Source organism: Eubalaena glacialis, chromosome 17 (genome assembly GCF_028564815.1).
Source record: "Eubalaena glacialis isolate mEubGla1 chromosome 17, mEubGla1.1.hap2.+ XY, whole genome shotgun sequence".
NCBI lineage: Eukaryota > Metazoa > Chordata > Mammalia > Artiodactyla > Balaenidae > Eubalaena > Eubalaena glacialis.
This window is the reverse complement of record NC_083732.1, coordinates 75,471,176-75,493,406: the sequence shown is the minus strand read 5'-3', so window position 1 is coordinate 75,493,406 and position 22,231 is coordinate 75,471,176. Positions and strand designations below refer to the sequence as shown.

The 22,231-nt window shown below is 40.6% G+C and overlaps 1 protein-coding gene across 2 annotated transcripts in view; it reads left to right on the top strand.

Annotated features, from left to right (window-relative positions):
* Positions 1-22,231, top strand: part of LRATD2 (LRAT domain containing 2) — a 344,774-nt gene that overhangs the window by 76,915 nt on the left and 245,628 nt on the right. The window lies entirely within an intron of this gene.

The window sequence follows — 22,231 nt, the reverse complement described above, 5'->3', positions numbered from 1 at the left end:
ATTTGTCTTTTATTGCCAATATTCAACAGAGTGCTGGCTTAGTAACTCTTAAGGACGTGAAGGGCAAGGAGATAAAAAGAACCCTGAGAATCAGGAAATTTAGGTTCAAGTCCTACCTCTGCTACTAATTTGCTTTGGGACCTTGGCCAAGACTCCTATCCTTTCTAGAGTCAGTGACCTCATCCATCAACTGAAAGGATCAGTTTATGTAACTTCAAAAGTAGGAGTTCCAGTGTTTTAGAACCTACAGGGGATCTTAATAATAATAATAATAAAAGCAATTTTCATAAGGAAATCTGTATTTTAGTTTTTGAGTGTGATTTTGGTCATCTCTCAGGTTGAGAAATACTGTCCCAATGTCCTCTTACCTCCTGTCTCAAAGATTATATTTTAGAACTGTATAAGGAATTATGCAAATGGTCTTAACAGGAAAATAAAATATGGAATCTTTCCCATACACTGAATTTTTATATCATGAGAGCATCTTTTAATCCTATGGGATCTACACCCTCATTTAGTCATTAAATATCTGTTTCAAGCCCACTCTATGTCAGGAGCTGTGGAAGAACCAGGAATCCCAGAGGAAACAGCACGTGGTCTTTTCCTTGGAGGATCTCAGAAGCTGGGGGAGGGGGAGAGACAAGAAAACCAGTGATCTCAGTACAACTGTCCTTGTCAGGATGCAGGGGAAGACAAGATGCAATGGTCCCAGGGGAGGTCGGAACTCAGTCTTGGGTATTTAGAGGTGACCTCCTGAAGGAAGTAATACTAGCTGCCTTCTTTCTTCCTTTTCCAAACACAAACGGAAGCCTTTCCTGAAGTATCACAGCTTCTTAACAGCAAACACACTAAGCTGAACCACAACCTGCAGATGGATTCAACACCCAAAACTCCCCTCTGTGAAATGGCAAAACATAATTAAAACTTCGATCCTATTAAATTAGGGGGAAAGAAAGACCACTTCTCCTTCTTTTTTTCCCCTAAATGGCAGCTGAATGGAATTCTTAAGCATCCACCAAGTGCTCATTATAGACTCAAGCCAAGCCACGTTTTGGCTTCCAGAGGAGCAGGAGGGAGTTGCTCTGGAGTTGCCAGTTCCATTACTGGGCAGCTTGTGGGTGGGGTGGGGGTCTTTTTCCTAAATGTATCATTAAAATTTCCCTAGTGTGGACAGAAAAATTATTAACTCACCAAAGAAAAGTACTTAAATGTCGTTAAAAAGTTTCAACTCTCTCATAATTCTCCTTAATGGTGCAAAAATCAGCTCTGGACTCCAGTTCTGAGATTGCATTTTCAAAGAACCCTCCAAGGGAAATCTCAAATTATCTAATTACCATATTTATTGCCAGATTCTGTTTTCGAATCCCTGATGACTTTGTCAGATATATTTATGTGCTGTTTCTTTTCTTCTCTGGCCATGGATACTGATCTGGGCTTGTTGCAACTTGAATTGGAGGGCCTTTTCATTACGGATAATAGAAGGAAGCCTGGGCTGGAATGACCTGCAAGGCACACCCTGCCAGAGCCAGACCAAGAGGGGAAACCATGGCTGGCTTCCTAGTAATCATTACCGGCATCAGACACACCATATTGTAATTGTTATTAATATAAATTAAGCTACATAAATAATCTGGCTCCTTTCCTGCTTAGAGGACCCAGGCCAGGGAGTTCCCCAGAATTCAGCTGCAATCCAGAGAGAAGCGGTTTCTCTTCATTCTTTCCTTAATTGAAGCTTAGCTACATAAAAAGTTTGTTATCACGAAGAAAGGAAAAAATAAATGGTAATCACACTTAGGTGTCCTGCAGTTCTATCCAAGGGAAAGAATGGTTGTGACTCTGAAGATTTTAAAAGAACTGTAGCTTGATTTATGAATGCCAAATTTCAGTTTTATACAGTTCAGTGGGCAGAGTGGTTCTGTTTTTGTTTTTGTTTCTCAGGAAGTTGGGCACTGTTAAGAAAAGCAAAATTCCACTTCAACTTATTTCGGACATTCTCTGTGTCACTTGCTTCCCTGAAGAAAATACTTGATGGGCTAAAATGAACATAACTTGACTTAGCAGTTCCTAGTCTATTTTCTTTTGCTTCTCATTAAGTAAAGATAAAAGAAAGCTCATCTACTCACACAGATAAACAGAATAAAATAGAAAATCACTTCTTGAGAATGCTTTCTATTTTAATGATCAAATACAATATGTGGAAAGGCTTTGTGTTTACATACTGGTTATGGATAGATAGATTTAGTATTGTTTTTGAATTAAGATATTCTTAGCAACTTTTTCTCTAAACTAACACAATATTTTCATATATCCCTTCCCCCCCCTGCCCCCCCTTTTAGGTTAAAGACTGTCTTCCTATAATGGCTGGGTGGTTTTCATATATCATTTTATTTATTTATTTAAATTTATTTATTTATTTATTTATTTATGGCTGCGTTGGGTCTTTGTTGCTGCACGCGGGCTTTCTCTAGTTGTGGTGAGTGGGGGCTACTCTTCATTGCGGTGCTTGGGCTTCTCATTGCGGTGGCTTCTCTTGTTGTGGAGCACGGGCTCTAGGCACGCGGGCTTCAGTAGCTGTGGCTCGTGGGCTCAGTAGTTGTGGCTCGTGGGCTCTAGAGCGCAGGCTCAGTAGTTGTGGCACATGGGCTTAGTTGCTCCACGGCATGTGGGATCTTCCCAGACCAGGGCTCAAACCTGTGTCCCCTGTGTTGGCAGGCAGATTCTTAACCACTGCGCCACCAGGGAAGCCCTCATATATCATTTTAAATTAAGGTATTCTTATCTACGTTCTCCCTAAATTCTTGCAGTATGCTGATGTATTACTTTTTCTCCCCTCTAGGTCAAAGACTATCTGGTTTTTTTTTTTTTTAATAAATTTATTTATTTATTTATTTATTTTTGGCTGTGTTGGGTTTTCGTTGCTACGTGTGGGCTTTCTCTAGTTGTGGCGAGCAGGGGCTACTCTCCGTTGTGGCGAGCGGGCTTCTCATCGCGGTGCCTTCTCTCGTTGCGGAGCACAGGCTCTAGGTGCGAGGGCTTCAGTAGCTGTGGCCCACGGGCTAAGTAGTTGTGGCTCAAGGGCTTAGTTGCTCTGTGGCATGTGGATCTTCCCGGACCAGGAATCGAACCCGTGTCCCCTGCACTGGCAGGCAGATTCTTAACCACTGAGCCACCAGGGAAGTCCCAAGACTATCTTCTTTTATATATCTTTTTTTTTTTTTTCCAAAAGACCTAGTTGATTTAATCCCAAATAGATGCTGCACTTAGCACTTAACTATTCTTAGCAAGGAGGCCCTTTGCTTACAACATGCAAATAGAGATTTGCTTCTTGGAATACCATGATAAAATAATATGCCTAATAGCTAAAAGCACGGAAAAAAGCCTCAGACCTCCTTAAATGTGTCCAATTACAACATTAAACCAACATGTAAATGATAGTAAGTCATAAGCCACAGAAGATCTTCATTAGAAAATGAAGGAAGCAAATGTAATATTTACTGGGCACATACAAAGGTGAGGAGCTGTGTGCAGTGCTTCCCCAAAGTTCTCTTAATTTATTCTTCATAAGAATCCTGCCAGGTTGGCCTTATTATCCCATTGACTACTTATTCATCTATTGATTCATTATTTATTTGCACACACAAACACGTGCAAATGCACTCATTTATGTGCTGGGTGCTGGTGTTGGCCAGACACTCAGCTGGGCTCTGCTGTGCAAAGTGAGTCAAGCCGGTCTTTGAGGTGCATACAGTTTAGTGGAGCAGGTGGAGGTGAGGGTAGAAGGGAGCAGAAAGATAAAACCTGAAATGCTGAGTGCCACTCCAGAGATATGAATGAGATATCGGTGGAGCTAAGAGCAAAAGCTAGAGTCACTGAGAGATCAAGGAACTTTCTCTCCTTTTTCCCCCTAGATAGAAACTACAGAGAACAAGGGCCTTTGGCTAAGAAATTAATTGAATCCTTGCTAAGGCAGCAATTGCACTGATTTTCTTCCAGTAATGAAGGAAGCAGGCCTGGCCTTGGGCTCTGTTCTTTTTCCTTGCAAACTCCAAGAGACCTAATTTGGAAAAGGAGGAGTTTGAATAAAAGGACTAAACTCTGCAGGATAATGTGATTTTACAGATGCTATGGGTAGAGATGAACTTTTGAAAATATGAAGCACTTCCAAAATTAGTGTCTTCTACTTATGATTGAGATTTCTTTCCCCAAATTTTTCCTTGGGAGGTTGTATATTGGGCGTGTTTTGCCTAATAAATGTGTCTGCACTTTCACTAGTGGGAGGTTGTGAAGCGGTGGGATTTGGTGGGTCTGAGAATGCTTGGGCCATGCTGGGAAGATTTCTTCCCCTATTTTGTGAACTGTCAAAGGCAGTCAAGGAAGGTTGTTGTGTGGCGTTTTCTGACATCAAATGCGTGTTTGTTTTTTCATGCCACTTCTCCAATTCTCCAACACTAACTGGGTGTCCAACAATTCAATTCAAGTTCTGACACTAACTGCCCAAAGTTAGTGCAGACCCCATAAGACTATCCCTGCTTCAGACACCAAATGCAAACGGGAAGCTACCCACACTTCTGCCCAGTTGACTACAGAGTTGGAGGTTTCCACGAGTCCCCCATCTCAGGTCCTAATAATTCACTAAAATGACTCACAAAACTCAGAAAAACACTTACTTACCTTCATGGTTTATTATAAAAGATAGAAATTAGAAACAGCCAAATGGAAAAGATGCATAAGGCAAGGTATGTGGGAAGTGGGGAATGTGAACAAATTCCATGCACTCTCCAGGAACATCAATGTGTTCTCCAACCTGGAAGCTCTCTGAATCTCATCATCCAAGAGCTTTCATACACCAATCTCCAGGCTTCCTTAACCTCCCTGGAGGTCAGGGTTGGGGTGGGTGGGAGCTGAAAATTCTCACTCTCTAATCACGTTTGCTTGTTCTAATGACCAGCCCCCATCTTGAAGCTACTGTCACCTCATTAGCATAGACTCAGGTGTGTTCAAAAAGGTCTCCTTATGAATCATAAAAGACCCTCCTATCACTCAGGAAATTCCAAGGGTTTTAGGAGCTCCCGTGCTAGGAACTGAGGACAAACATCAAATATATATGTTTTATTATACCTCAGTTGTACAAGAGTCAGCAGAGGAGAGGGATTTTAAGCTGGATGTCTGACTCCTGAGTCCTGCTTGTGATTCCACATTATTTCTCCCACCTACCTTTGGTGTTACTACACTATCACAGCTTTAAAGAAGATCCAAAACTCAGATGGTATTGTAAGAAGACCGGTGAAGTGACAATCCCAAGGGCCCACAGTGGCTTCTTGTGATTCACAGTCAGAATCACAAGAAGAGCTCCAGGATGGGGAACAGATATGCATATGGGCAGGGCTGCCATGCATAGTGCTTTAGGTCATTCACTGCACAAGGCCACCCAACCAAGGGCAAATGGAGATCACTAGAGATTGAAATTTAATCTGTGCTCCGCTTCCCCAGCAGTGTACCTGGTATGGAACTGTGTTAACTTGGAAAAAAGAAAAGTCTTTCTCTAATTCCCTCAAAGTTGCCACTTGGGTTAGCTGTGTCTTGCATACATCTAACAATCATTATGAAGACTGTACAATACTATAGAAAAAAATGTTTTAACTAAGTGAAAATTGCAGTATGTGAAATTGTTGAACAACGTGAATATAACTGCATAATGACAACTCTAAAAAAAATATGCTCAGGAAAAACAAGACCTGAGATGAGGTATTGGTTCTTTCCCTTTTATTTCCTTCTTTCCCAAATTTTCAGTAATATGGCTATATTACATTTATAATGAAAATAAATATTTAAAAAACAAAATAATGCAATGCTATTTTTATATCCTTAGCTTTCTCAAAGACAGAGTATGTGTATGTAATGTAAATGTGTATTGGGCTGGAGGAGACAGAGGCAGGGTTACTGAATAATCCCGAATTGGAGTAGTGAGAGGTGCGTGAGCGGGAAGCGATAAGAACTAAGGGAAGATTGCTTTATGTACAAAAATTAGCTATGTATTCTTTTCTGCCACCACTTTCCAATTTTCACTTAATTCAACAATTGAAGATTTTTGGTGCAATAAGTAACTCTGTTAATGTGAAAATGCCTCCTCTGTGAGGGTTAAGCCTTGTAGACTCCATAATGTACATAAACTTAATTAGATCAACATCTAACTAAGAGTCCCACATTCAGCTTCCCTGTTGTCAGAACTTCTTCAGACTGAAGAGCCTGAAAGGGAGTTTTGCATGCTTTCCTATCATCAGCCTTCTTCTGGTAATCACTGTTCCTGTAGAGGACCTGCTTTAGAGGGATTTGGAGTTTCATAACTGAGCTTCAGAAGAATTGCTCTAATAATGACGAAGATAACAGGGATGATGATGTAGACACTGATAATAACTAATACTCACTGACTCTTAGTTATGTGCCAGGCACATACTGAAGTGCCTTACATGCAGCATCTCATTTAATCCTCAATATTGTTGCAGAGCAGGTGCCATTTTTTCCCCATTTAATAGATGAGCAAGTTTGTGAGACATATGTAACTTGCCCAAAGTCACCCAGCTCTGAGTTGTTGCAGCCGGGAATTCCACCCAAGAGAGCTTGATTCTAAGACCTGAGTTTTTAACCATGACGTTACAGTTTTTCTCTACTGTAAGGGGAGGCAAACTTTTTATGTAAAAAGCCAGATAGTAAATATTTTAGGCTTTGTGAACCAAAGGGCAAAACTGAGGCTATGACGTAGGTAAAAGAGAGAAAATGAATTTCTACAAATTTTTCATTGATGAAACTCAGTATTTTATTTATGGACATTGAAATATGAATTTCATATACTTTTCGTATGCCAAGAAATATTATTATGCTTTAATATTTATTTATTTATTTATTTTCAACCGTTTAAGAGTGCAAAAACCATTCTTAGCTTGGAAACCATACAAAAGAAAGTGGACTGGGAGAGTGCAATAGTTTGAAGACTGCTGTTTAGCTGGGATGTCCTTGGGTAGGCAGTTGTAGATGGGAGTGAATAGGATGCTTAACCAACAATTAAAGGGAAATTGGTACCCTGGGATTTTGGCTGAGAAACTAAAAGGATGCTGAATGCCAAGAGGGAAAACTCTAATCATGTTGCCATTCTGCTGAAGTTTCTCTGGCACAACCTTCAGAAGCACTGCCTATCCTTGCTATGAGTAGTGAGGTTTCCATTTTGAATTTAGCACTGTGAAAATTTCTTAAGGGAGAGTGAACAGAATACTTGAAATCGGAACTTGTCTAGAAAATCTAGCATATGTTTGTTTAGCTGTAGGTTAAGATGTTATAATTAGTTTGGAACTCTGCCCACTTCTCTCTCTTTCTGACTGTAACACACTTGCTCAAGTAGAGGGAAGAAGAAAAAAAAAAAAGAGAGCAAAAGGAGAACAAAGAAGAGATGAGAGAATAGCTGTACTTATGGCACATGTTTCCGTTATTCCGTCTTCAGGAACTCTTAAGATTTCATCATATTCCTTGGGGAATTTATGTACTTCCATAGTATTCTGGAATTCAGCCAACTCTAGTGGAGGCCAAGTGATGAAGAGAAAGGACACTGAGAGGATATTCAGGACATGGCCTCATTCCCATCTGTCTGAGTGACCTTCAGCAGGTGACTAACTTCCTGGATCTCTGTGTCATCTTCTATAAAACAAGAGATGAGGGCTTCCCTGGTGGCACAGAGGTTAAGAATCCACCTGCCAATGCAGGGGCCACGGGTTTGAGCCCTGGTCTGGGAAGATCCCACATGCCGCGGAGCAACTAAGCCCGTGCACCACAACTACTGAGCCTGTGCTCTAGAGCCCGCGAGCCACAACTACTGAGCCCGAGTGCCACAACTACTGAAGCCCGCGTGCCTAGAGCCCGTGCTCTGCAACAAGAGAAGCCACCCAATGAGAAGCCCGCACACTGCAATGAAGAGTAGCCCTGCTCACTGCAACTAGAGAAAAGCCCGCGTGCAGCAACAAAGACCCAATGTAGCCAAAAATTTAAAATAATTAATTAATTAATTAAAAAAAAACAAGAGATGAGCTCAAAATGTGGTAATCTTTATGAACCGAGACTTTCGGTTATCTCCAAATCAGGACTAGCAATTGCTTCTCTAGGAAAAATATTATGAGCAGAGAGTGCAAATAATGTAAGTGATCACATTTTGTCTTCCAACACTAAGGACACTCTTAAAATAAATTCGCTTTGAAAGAGATAAGCTCTTGGAGTCCCTTGGGGACCCTGCATCAAATTTTAGGAGAGAATATGGAGCTCTTACAGTTAAGGCTCAATACCAAGTACATTAAACTAAATCAGAACACTGTAGTCAAGATCCAAATGGTACCAGCTGAACCTATGGGAAGAGGTAAGATGACATAATAACAACCTGCAGATACTAAGGGATTTATATACATCACCAGGTAGCAGGCAGACCCTTGTAGTTTCAGATTCTAAGAATAAGTTGAAGTTATAAAGAAGGACGTAGTCAAAAGACCTGGGATTGAGTCTTGGCTTTGCCCTTACTAGCTGTGTGAATTTAGGGAAGTTATCTAGTATACTGAGCCTCAGTTTCCCATTTTCAAAATGGAGATAATATTTATTGGTCAGTGTTATGGCTCAGACTTATCAATTCATTCATCTATTCAATGAGCATTGCTTAAGTTCCTTCTACGTGTAGATACTAAAGATAAAAACATATATAGTACATGGTCGTGTTCCTCAAAAAGCTCATAGATGAGAACAAGGTGGTAAGACAGTAAGTATACGTGAAGCAGCCTGCCAGTGGTCCGAGCTGGGTTCTGTGGGAACAAAGAATAGGGATTCCCTACCCTGCCTAAATAGAGAGTGGGGGACCCGGAAGAAATGTAAGGTCAGAACTGAATATTGATGGATGAGTGGGGATTAGCCAAGGCAAAAGGAGAAATTGTGTTCCAGGCAGAAGCAGCAGCATGAACAAAGGACTAGAGGGAAGAAGAATGTGGAACGTTTTGCAAACTCCTGGAAAGAGTAGTGAGAAGAGTTTTGGCAAATGAGGTGATTTCTGACACATGATTTAAAAGTTGTGTCATTTTTATTTAGTCCAGTTCTCAGCCAGGTGATTAAGGCAACCACCAGTGACACTCATGTTGGTTGCATGTATCCTTAACATGATGTGATGAGAATGGCACTTCAGCTCTGTGATCTTCCTCCCCAAAACCCAAAATACCAGTCTGTGAAATAAGATATACGACAAACCCTAACTGAAGGGCAGTGTCTCTAACCAGTAGTCTTCAAAACGGTCAAGGTCATCAAAAACAAAGCAAGTCTGAGGAAACTGTTATTGGCCAGAGAAGGCTAAGGAGACCAGTTGACCAAATGTAATATGGTTTTCTGCATGGGATCCTGGAGCAGAAAAAGGACATTAGGTAAAATTTAGTGGTATCCAAGTAAAATATAGTTTAATTAATAATGATTACCAATCTTGGTTCTTTAGTTGTGACAAATGTACCATGGTTACAGAAGATGTTAGCAACTGGGGAAACTAGGTGAGGGATATATGGGAACTTTCAATATTATCGTTGCAACAAAAAGTAAACCTAAAATTATTCTAAAAATAAAAAGTTTATTTTAAAAAATATGCAATATTCTCTTTGACTATTAGTTAAGAAATGTAAAAAGCAAAGAACTCTCCAAGGCATATTATTGATACTATCTTTGAGCACATTTCACAACCTTATCATTATCTGGGAGGAATCTCCAAGTCCCCTTTCAATATAAGCTGTGCTGAGAAAATGAATATTTGTGAGATCAGCTCTCATTAAGCCTTATTTGAAGGTCAAAGAGAAACGGAGCAAGTTAGGAAGAGGTCCTTGGATTTAAGATTCTTGCAAACTCTTTTTATCTGACACAACTTGATGTGATCATGTTGCAATCTTTCTTCTGACATCTTGGAATCTAGGAAAAGGGTAATAGAGTCCAGTGCTTTGCAATTATCCTCATAGACCCCATCCTATAATTGGGGGGAAAGATTCTCTCACACAGTTGAGGAAGACAAATGATCTACAGTGGTCAAGCTTGGGGGTTCCCTGGTGGCCTAGTGGTTAGGATTCTGGTCTTCCACTGCTGTGGCCCGGGTTCAATCCCTGGTCCAGGGAACTGAGATCCTGCAAGCTGCGCTGTGGGGCCAAAACCAAAAAAGACAAAAAACAACCCCCCTCCCCAGCAAAATAACCCAACTTTTACAGTGGGCAAGCTAAAGGCAGTACGGTGGGATGGAGGACCCTGACAGGAGAGAGAACAGGCATGGGTTGTAGGCATGGCTTGGGCAGACCACTTCTCTGCCTCCTCATCTACATTATAAAATGAAGACTGGAGTAGTTCCTTTTTTTAAAAAAATTTTTAAAAAATATTTATTTATTTATTTTTGATGTGGTACATATATACAATGCAATATTACTCAGCCATAGAAGGGAACGAAATTGAGTCATTTGTTGAGACGTGGATGGATCTAGAGACTGTCATACAGAGTGACGTAAGTCAGAGAAAAACAAATATCGTATATTAATGCATGTATGTGGAACCTAGAAAAATGGTACAGATGAACCGGTTTGCAGGGCAGAAGTTGAGACACAGATGTAGAGAACAAGCATATGGACACCAAGGGGAGAAAACAGCGGTGGGGTGGGGATGGTGGTGTGCTGAATTGGGCAATTGGGATTGACATGTATACACTGATGTGTACAAAATTGATGACTAATAAGAACTTGCAGTATAAAAAAACAAACAAAACAACTAATACTAAACTTTCTTTGGATTATTTGTATGGAAATATGTTAATATAAATGTTTCAGATATTACATGAAATTTCTAAAAATCTTATATGTTCTGGTATAATGTTATAAGTCATAATTCTAGTTATTACTTTAAACTGTATATCTCAGAAATAACTAAATTTCCTTGTCAATTGCATTATTATGAACTTTCATCAAATCTTTAACAGTGGTCATTTTTAAGTCTTTTGTCATTTACAGAGAGTTCTGGGTGTACTCTGATGCTTTTGCAAAAATGTTCCTATAAAAGGGTTTCATCTTCAAGGAATTCATGGAAAAGACTCTGACAAGTACAGGTTTCTGGTAACTGACTATACTGCTGAACTGAATGAATAAGCATTTTCAGAACTCTAATGGAAAACTGATGAATTCATGAAAGTGCTAACAAAAGATCAAGATGAAAAAAAAAATTACATGGGACTGAGTGAACTGATGAGGATGATTATAATTTTTGTGACTTTCTGTTTGAATAAAAAAAAAAAATCCCACAAGGACTCAGAGGCAAAAAATATACAAATCAATTTTCACTGCAGAGTAAAGGAGCTGTTACAGTGGAGGATTACTGGACTGAACGTCAATATTATGACATAGTATGAGTGTGTTTCGTGTTTGGTAATTGCAATCATTGTTGCTTTTGTTGTGGTCATCCATTTACAATGCTTGGTGTTAGTTTATCTCTTGTAAAAATAAAATATAGGGGCTTCCCTGGTGACGCAGTGGTTGAGAATCTGCCTGCTGATGCAGGGGACACGGGTTTGAGCCCCGGTCTGGGAAGATCTCACATGCCGCGGAGCAACTAGGCCCGTGAGCCACAACTGCTGAGCCTGCACGTCTGGAGCCTGTGCTCTGCAACAAGAGAGGCCGCGATAGTGAGAGGCCCGCGCACCGCGATGAAGAGTAGCCCCCGCTTGCCGCAACTAGAGAAAGCCCTCGCACAGAAACGAAGACCCAACACAGCCAAAAATAAATAAATAAATACAATAAAAATAAATTAAAGCATTAAAAAAAAAAATACAGTGTGTGTGTGTGAAAAAAAAAAAAAAAGACTCCCTTAGTGAACACAATTTATAACTAAAGCCAGGCACAGTTAAGCATCAATTCTACTAATTCCTATGTAAATAGATGTACGCATTAAGGTATCTTTTTTTTTTTTTAATTAATCAATTTATTTATTTATCTTTGACTGTGTTGGGTCTTCATTTCTGTGTGAGGGCTTTCTCTAGTTGCGGCAAGTGGGGGCCACTCTTCATAGCGGTGCGCGGGCCTCTCACTATCGTGGCCTCTCTTGTTGCGGAGCACAGGCTCCAGACGCGCAGGCTCAGCAGTTGTGGCTCATGGGCCTAGTTGCTCCGCGGCATGTGAGATCTTCCCAGACCAGGGCTCGAACCTGTGTCCCCTGCATTAGCAGGCAGATTCCCAACCACTGCGCTACCAGGGAAGCCCAAGGTATCTTTTTTATAGAAATTAAGACATAAAGGGCTTTATTATAAGAAAAATATACAATATTTTTATTCAAAAAAATTTTTTATTTATTTATTTTTGGCTGCATTGGGTCTTCGTTGCTGCGCGCGGGCTTTCTCTAGTTTCGGCGAGCGGGGCTATTCTTTGTTGTGGTGCTCAGGCTTCTCACTGCGGTGGCTTCTCTTGTTGTGGAGCATGGGCTCTAGGCGTGTGGGCTTCAGTAGTTGTGGCTCACAGGCTCTAGAGCACTGGCTCAGTAGTTGTGGCGCACGGGCTTAGATGCTCCACGGCATGTGGGATCTTCCCGGACCAGGGCTCGAACCCGTGTCCCCTGCATTGGCAGGCGGATTCTTGACCACTGTGCCACCAGGGAAGTCCCTGGAGTAGTTTCTTTTCTCCTAGCCCTAATATTCTAAGATTCATTTTCTAGACAGTTGAAAACATGTTCAGGAGCATGGCATCTTTTTTCACAAGACTGAATATTTGCAGAGCCAAGAGGAATTTCTAAACCCTGATTTAACACAACTACCTATATTTTGAAAGGCAATTTATTTTTCAGACTAATGAGTTTGGATGGTTCAACTTAATGCGGCATATTTTTCACAGAATTAACCAATCTACCCATCTTTTCTTTTCGTTTTGCTTATATCAGCTGAGGTAGTTCTAGGGAACGTTTGTTTCTTTTTTTCCTTTCCAGAGTTTCCCTTTCAGTGTATACATTTCTTGGAGTACTCCTTTTGCCGGAATGCTGAGCACAGACAGGCAGGTCTCCCCTGCTTCTCCCTTCCCCTCAGATATAGCTACAGGCCTGATGGAAAGATTACTCGACGAGACCTGAATGTCTCAAGAGACCTGGAATTTAGCACTGACTCTCCCACTAATTTCCAGTGAGGTCCTAGGCAATGACTTTTTTCTCTGAGTATCAATTTCCTTATCTATATAGTCAAGAATGAATTATATCCTCTCCAGGGCTCCTCCTGGATACAGATACTTGTCTCATTCCAGAGGATCCTAAGAAGGAAGGGGGAAAGCTTTACTCTTTTATTCATTCTGTCAGTCATTTCCTTAATCATGTATTGATTTCATTCTTCACATACTCAAATATGTAGAGGGATTCATATTTAGTTAGTTCCTAGATACCATCAAGAAGCTCATGTTTAAGTAGAAAAAACAAAGAAGAACATTATAATTCAGTGTAATAAAAGTATACAGAAGGTGCCAAGTTGCCCAGAGGAGGAATAAGCGAGCTCCACCAGGGAACACCAAACCCGCTTCCACTTCAGAGTCTTTGCACTTGCTGTTCCCTTGTTCTGAAATACTCTTCCGCCAGACATACTCATGGCTTGCTCTGCAGCCTAACCCAGTTTTCTGCTCAGAATTCCCCCTTTGGTGAAGATTTCCTCGACTACCCCATCCTTCTCTTACTGTGCTTCATTTTTTTCAACTTGCTTCATTATATCACATAATTAGTTGTTTATTTATCATCTGTTCATCCCTTAGATGTAAACTCCCAGGAGGGCAGGAGCTTCTTTCCGGTTGACCATAATATCTCCAGCACTAGGTCTGTGTCTTATGAATATTTGTTAAATGCTAAATGAATGAATGAATGCTGAGTGATGCACGAAAGCTTCCTGGAGAAGGTAAGTGGTGGTGATTCAGGTGAACAAGTGAAAGCATGAACAGGCATTACCAAAGCAAAGGCACAGTGAGAATAGGAATTCTAGATAGAAGAAACATATGAGCAGAAGCCTGTAGGGATGAGGAAACTGGGATTGTTACCCAAATGGCAAATAGTTTGGTGCTGCTGAAGTTTACGATGAGATGGTGATGCGAGCAGCTAACCATGAGGCTGGAGATGTCAGCAGATGGATCACCTGTGGCTCTGTATGCCAAGCAAGGAAGGGGGGTACTGGGTAATGAGGGTGAGGAGCCATTGAAAAAACCCAGTCAGAAGGGGTTAGAATCCCTGTATCTTCTCAAACCATATTATGGCTTTCCCTTCAAATCCTGACCAACTCCAGCCCCCTTCTATTGACATTCCTTTGAACTGGGTTTTTTCAAACATTTTTGACTATGAACCTCAGTAAGAAATAAATTAAACATGATGCCTCAGTTCAAAGATAAATTGATAGATGATAGGTAGGTGAATAGATAGGTAGATAGATAGACAGATAGATATTTAATACAACTACAAGCAATCTATTCTATTCTACTCTAATTAATTTTTAAAGTATTAGCTGCTCTCGCTAAACTGATTTCTCTACCCGCTGTTTTCAAACTCACCTGTAACTGGATCATGATATAAAAATACATACACGTGATATAAACAAATATTTCTCTATATATTTTAACATCTTTATTGGAGTATAATTGCTTTACAATGGTGTGTTAGTTTCTGCTTTATAACAAAGTGAATCAGCTATGCATATACATATATCCCCATATCCCCTCCCTCTTGCGTCTCCCTCCCACCCTCCCTATCCCACCCCTCTAGGTGGTCACAAAGCACCGAGCTGATCTCCCTGTGCTATGCGGCTGCTTCCCACTAGCTATCTATTTTACATTTGGTAGTGTATATATGTCCATGCCACTCTCTCACTTCGTCCCAGCTTACCCTTCCCCCTCCCCGTGTCTTCAAGTCCATTCTCTACATCTGCGTCTTTATTCCTTTTCTGACCCTAGGTTCTTCAGAACCATTTTATTTTTTTAGATTCCATATATATGTGTTAGCATACGGTATTTGTTTTTCTCTTTCTGACTTACTTCACTCTGTATGACAGACTCTAGGTCCATCCACCTCACTACAAATAACTCAATTTCGTTTCTTTTTATGGCTGAGTAATATTCCATTGTATATATGTGCCACATCTTCTTTATCCATTCATCTGTAAATGGACACTAAGGTTGCTTCCATGTCCTGGCTATTGTAAGTAGAGCTACAATGAACATTGTGTTACAGGACTCTTTTTGAATTATGATTTTCTCAGGGTATATGCCCAGTAGTGGGATTGCTGGGTCCTATGGTAGTTCTATTTTTAGTTTTTTAGGGAACCTCCATACTGTTCTCCATAGTGGCTGTATCAATTTACATTCCCACCAACAGTGCAAGAGAGTTCCCTTTTCTCCACACACTCTCCCCATTTATTGTTTGTAGATTTTTTGATGATGGCCATTTTGACCAGTGTGATGTGATACCTCATTGTAGTTTTGATTTGCATTTCTCTAATGATTAGTGATGTTGAGAATCTTTTCATGTGTTTGTTGGCAATCTGTATATCTTCTTTGGAGAAATGTCTGTTTAGGTCTTCTGCTCATTTTTGGATTGGGTTGTTTGTTTTTTTTGATATTGAGCTGCATGAGCTGCTTGTAAATTTTGGAGATTAATCCTTTGTCAGTTGCTTCATTTGCAAATATTTTCTCCCATTCTGAAGGTTGTCTTTTCATCCTCTTTATCACTTCCTTTGCTGTGAAAAACTTTTAAGTTTCATTAGTCCCATTTGTTTATTTTTGTTTTTATTTCCATTTCTCTAGGAGGTGGGTCAAAAAGGATCTTGCTGTGATTTATGTCATAAAGTGTTCTGCCTATGTTTTCCTCTAAGAGTTTGATAGTGTCTGGCCTTACATTTAGGTCTTTAATCCATTTTGAGTTTATTTTCGTGTGTGGGGTTAGGGAGTGTTCTAATTTCATTCTTTTACATGTAGCTGTCCAGTTTTCCCAGCACCACTTATTGAAGAGGCTGTCTTTTCTCCATTGTATATTCTTGCCTCCTTCATCAAAGATAAGGTGACCATATGTGCGTGGGTTTATCTCCAGGCTTTCTATCCTGTTCCATTGATCTACATTTCTGTTTTTGTGCCAGTACCATACTGTCTTGATTACTGTAGCTTTGTAGTATAGTCTGAAGTCTGGGAGGCTGATTCCTCCAGCTCCGTTTTTCTTTCTCAAGATTGCTTTGGCTATGCAGGATCTTTTGTGTTTCCATACAAATTGTGAAATTTTTTGTTCTAGTTCTGTGAAAAATGCCATTGGTGGTTTGATAGGGATTGCATTGAATCTATAGATTGCTTTGAGTAGTATAGTCATTTTCACAATGTTGATTCTTCCAATCCAAGAATATGGTGTATCTCTCCATCTGTTAGTATCATCTTTAATTTCTTTCGTCAGTGTCTTACAGTTTTCTGCATACAGGTCCTTTGTCTCCTTTGGTAGGTTTATTCCTAGGTATTTTATTCTTTTTACTGCAGTGGTAAATGGGAGTGTTTCCTTAATTTCTCTTTCAGATTTTTCATCATTAGTGTATAGGAATGCAAGAGATTTCTGTGCATTAATTTTGTATCCCGCTACTTTACCAAATTCATTGATTAGCTCTAGTAGTTTTCTGGTAGCATCTTTAGGATCCTCTATGTATAGTATCATGTCATCTGCAAACAGTGACAGCTTTACTTCTTCTTTTCCAATTTGTATTCCTTTTATTTCTTTTTCTTCTCTGATTGCTGTGGCTAAAACTTCCAAAATTAAGTTGAATAATAGTGGTGAGAGTGGACAACTTTGTCTTGTTCCTGATCTTAGTGGAAATGGTTTCAGTTTTTCACCATTGAGAACGATGTTGTCTGTGGGTTTGTCATATATGGCCTGTATTATGTTGAGGTAAGTTCCCTCTAGGCCTACTTTCTGGAGGGTTTTTATCATAAATGGGCGTTGAATTTTTTCAGAAGCTTTTTCTGCATCTATTGAGATGATCATATGGTTTTTCCCCTTCAATTTGTTAATATGGTTTATCACATTGATTGATTTGCGTATATTGTAGAATCCTTGCATTCCTGGGATAAACCCCACTTGATCATGGTGTATGATCATGGTGTATGATCCTTTTAATGTGCTGTTATATTCTGTTTGCTAGTATTTGGTTGAGGATTTTTGCATCTATGTTCATCAGTGATATTGGCATGTAGTTTTCTTTTTTTGTGACATCTTTGTCTGGTTTTGGTATCAGCGTGATGGTGGCCTCATAGAATGAGTTTGGGAGTATTCCTCCCTCTGCTGTATATTGGAAGAGTTTGAGAAGGATAGCTGTTAGCTCTTCTCTAAATGTTTGATAGAATCTGGTCCTGGGCTTTTGTTTGTTGGAAGATTTTTAATCGCAGTCTCAATTTCAGCACTTTTGATTGCTCTGTTTATACTTTCTTTTTCTTCCTGGTTCAGTCTCAGAAGGTTGTGCTCTGCTAAGAATTTGTCCATTTCTTCCAGGTTGTCCATTTTATTGGCATATAGTTGCTTGTAGTAATCTCTCATGATCCTTTGTATTTCTGCAGTGTCAGTTGTTACTTCTCCTTTTTCATTTCTAATTCAATTGATTTGAGTCTTTCCCCTTTTTTCTCTGATGAGTCTGGCTAATGGTTTATCAATTTTATCTTCTGAAAGCACCAGATTTTAGTTTTATTGATCTTTGCTATTGTTTCCTTCATTTATTTTTCATTTATTTTTGATCTGATCTTTATGATTTCTTTCCTTCTGCTAACTTTGGGGGTTTTTGTCCTTCTTTCTCTAACTGCTTTAGGTGTAAGGTTTGGTTGTCTATTTGAGATGTTTCTTGTTTCTTGAGGTAGGGTTGTATTGCTATAAACTTCCCTCTTAGAACTGCTTTTGCTGCATCCCATAGGTTTTAGGTCATCGTGTTTTCATTATCATTTGTTTCTAGGTATTTTTTGATTTCCTCTTTGATTTCTTCAGTGATCTCATGGTTATTTAGTGGTGTATTGTTTAGCCTCCATGTGTTTGTATTTTTTACAGATTTTGTCCTGTAATTGATGTCTAGTCTCATAGCACTGTGGTCGGAAAAGATACTTGATGTGATTTCAATTTTCTTAAATGTACCAAGGCTTGATTTGTGACCCAAGATATGATCTATCCTGGAGAATGTTCCATGAGCACTTGAGAAGAAAGTGTGTTCTGTTGTTTTTGGATGGACTGTCCTATAAGTATCAATTAAGTCCATCTTGTTTAATGTATCATTTAAAGCTTGTGTTTCCTTATTTATTTCCATTTTGGATGATCTGTCCATTGGTGAAAGTGGGGTTTTAAAGTCCCCTACTATGATTGTGTTACTGTTGATTTCCCCTTTTATGGCTGTTAGCATTTGCCTTATGTATTGACGTGCTCCTATGTTGGGTGCCTAAATATTTACAATTGTTGTATCTCTTCTTGGATTGATCCCTTGATCACTATGTAGTGTCCTTCTTTGTCTCTTGTAATAGTCTTTATTTTAAAGTCTATTTTGTCTGATATGAGAATTGCTACTCCAGCTTCCTTTTGATTTCCATTTGCATGGAATATCTTTTTCCATCCCCTCACTTTCAGTCTGTATGTGTCCCTAGGTCTGAAGTGGGTCTCTTCTAGACAGCATATATACGGGTCTTGTTTTTGTATCCATTCAGGCAGTCTTTGTCTTTTGGTTGGAGCATTTAATCCATTTACATTTAAGGTAATTATTGATATGTATGTTCCTATTACCATTTTCTTAATTGTTTTGGGTTTGGTATTGTAGGTCTTTTCCTTCTCTTGTGTTTCCTGCCTAGAGAAGTTCCTTTAGCATTTGTTGTAAAGCTGGTTTGGTGGTGCTGAATTCTCTTAGCTTTTGCTTGTCTGTAAAGTTTTTGATTTCCCCATCGAATCTGAATGAGATCCTTGCTGGGTAGGGTAATCTTGGTTGTAGGCTTTTCCCTTTCATCACTTTAAATATGTCCTGCCACTCCCTTCTGGCTTGCAGAGTTTCTGCTGAAAGATCAGGTGTTAACCTTAAGGGGGTTCCCTTGTATGTTATTTGTTGTTTTTGCCTTGCGGCTTTTAATATTTCTTCTTTGTATTTAATTTTTGATAGTTTGATTAATATGTGTCTTGGCATGTTTCTCCTTGGATTTATCCTGTATGGGACTCTCTGCACTTCCTGGACTTGATTGACTATTTCCTTCCCCATATTAGGGAAGTTTTCAACTATAATCTCTTCATATATTTTCTCAGTCCCTTTCTTTTTCTCTTCTTCTTCTGGGACCCCTATAATTCGAATATTGGTGCATTTAATGTTGTCCCAGAGGTCTCTGAGACTGTCCTCAATTCTTTTCATTCTTTTTTCTTTATTCTGCTCTGCAGTAGTTATTTCCACTATTTTATCTTCCAGGTCAGTTATCCGTTCTTCTGCCTCAGTTATTCTGCTATTGATTCCTTCTAGAGAATTTTTAATTTCATTTATTGTGTTGTTCATCATTGTTTGTTTGCTCTTTATTTCTTCTAGGTCCTTGTTAAACGTTTCTTGTATTTTCTCTAATCTATTTCCAAGATTTTGGATCATCTTTACTATCATTACTCTGAATTCTTTTTCAGGTAGAGTGCGTATTTCCTCTTCATTTGTTTGGTCTGGTGGGTTTTTACCTTGCTCCTTCACCTGCTGTGTGTTTCTCTGTCTTCTCATTTTGCTTCACTTACTGTGTTTGGGGTCTCCTTTTCGCAGGGTGCAGGTTCGTAGTTCTCGTTGTTTTTTGTGTCTGCCCCCAGTGGCTAAGGTTGTTTCAGTGGGTTGTGTAGGCTTCCTGGTGGACGGGACTGGTGCCTGTGTTCTGGTGGATGAGGCTGGAGCTTGTCTTCCTAGTGGGCAGGACTGCATCCGGTGGTGTGTTTTGGGGTGTCTGTGACCTTATTATGATTTTAGGCAGCCTCTCTGCTAATGGGTGGGGCTGTGTTCCTGTCTTGCTAGTTGTTTGGCATAGGGTGTACAGTACTGTAGCTTGCTGGTCATTGAGTGGAGCTAGGTCTTAGTGTTGAGATGGAGATCTCTGGGAGAGCTTTCGCCATTTGATATTACATGGAGCTGGGAGGTCTCTGGTGGACCAATGTCCTGAACTCGGCTCTCCCACGTCAGAGGCACAGGCCTGAAACCCAGCCGGAGCACCAGGTCCCTGTCAACCACACAGCTCAGAAGAAAAGGGAGAAAATAAAGAAAGAAAGAAATAAAAGTAAAATAAAGTTATTAAAATAAACTAACAAATTATTAAAAATAAAAATAAAAAATTAAAAAAATAATTTAAAAACAGAAAGAAAGAAGAGAGCAACCAAACCAAAAAACAAATCCACCAATGACAGCAAGCGCTAAAAACTACACTAAAAAAAACCCCAAAAGAACCCCCAAAAAACGGACACACAGAACCCTAGGACAAATGGTAAAAGCAAAGCTGTACAGAGAAAATCACACAAAGAAGATACACATACACACGCACAAAAAGAGAAAGAAAAGAAGGAAATATATATTTATATATAAAAAGAAAAAAAAACGAAAAGAGCAACCAAATTAATAAACAAATCTACCAATGATAATACTAAACTAAGATAAACATAAAACCAGAAACAAATTAGGTGCAGAAAGCAAACCCCAAGTCTACAGTTGCTCTGAAAGTCCACCACCTCAATTTTAGGATGATTCGTTGTCTATTCAGGTATTCGAGAGATGCAGGTACATCAAGTTGATTGTGGAAATTTAATCCACTGCTCCTGAGGCTGCTGGGAGAGATTTCCCTTTCTCTTCTTTGTTCGCTCACCTCCTGGGATTCAGCTTTTGATTTGGCCCTGCCTCTGCGTGTAGGTCGCCTGAGGGCATCTGTTCCCTGCCCATACAGGGTGGGGTTGAAGGAGCAGCTGATTCGGGGGCTCTGGCTCACTCAGGCCAGGGGGAGGGAGGGGTACGGAATGCGGGGTGAGCCTGTGGCGGTAGAGGCCGGTTCTCCCGGGGAAGTTGTCCCTGGATCATGGGACGCTGGCAATGGCGGGCTGCACAGGCTCCCGGGAGGGCAAGTGTGGATAGTGACCTGTGCTTGCACACAGACTTCTTGGTGGCTGCAACAGCAGCCTTAGCATTTCATGCCCGTCTCTGGGGTCTGGGCTGATAGCCGCAGTTCGCGCCCATCTCTGGAGCTTGTTTAGGCGGTGCTCTGAATCCCCACTCCTCACGCACCCCAAAACAATGGTCTCTTGCCTCTTAGGCAGGTCCAGACTTTTTCCCGGTCTCCCTCCTAGCTAGCCGTGGCGCACTAGCCCCATTCAGGCTGTGTTGACACAGCCAATCCCAGTCCTCTCCCTGGGATCTGAGCTCCGAAGCCCGAGCCTCAGCTCCCAGCCGCTGCCCGCCCCGGCGGGTGAGCAGACAAGCCTCTCGGGCTGGTGAGTGCTGGTCGGCACCGATCCTCTGTGTGGGAATCTCTCCACTTTACCCTCTGTACCCCTATTGCTGCGCTCTCCTCTGTGGCTGTGAAGCTTCCCCCCTGCCCACCCCCGTCTCTGCCAGTGAAGGGGCTTCCTAGTGTGTGGAAATTTTTCCTCCTTCACAATTCCCTCCCAGAGGTGCAGGTCCCGTCCCTATTATTTTGTCTCTGTTTTTTCTTTTTTCTTTTGCCCCACCCAGGTACGTGGGGAGTTTCTTGCCTTTGGGGAAGTCTGAGGTTTTGTGCCAGCGTTCAGTAGGTGTTCTGTAGCAGTTGTTCCACATGTAGATGTGTTTCTGATGTATTTGTGGGGAGGAAGGTGATCTCCACGGCTTACTCCTCCGCCATCTTGAAGGTCCCCCCATATATATATATCTAAACTGAGGATTACATTCAAGAAAATCTGAGCAATACTGCTTTACGATTCAAGGCCCAGGCCCAGACATTTCTGCATCAGAGAGCACACCCCAGGCAAATGGCCTTTGACCCTAAGATCACTCAGATTCCACGCTGGGAGAATTCTGTGATGAAGAGCTGGGAGGCCAGTTAATTGCCCTTGCCTTCAGCAGCCAAAGCTCAAGGAGTGGGCTGCCTTGTGATAGTGTGCTCCTGAGCATGCCAATAGCAATTGCCTTTCAAAGCATAAATGTATTAAATGAGTTCTTAAAATGACCTGATTCCTGGCA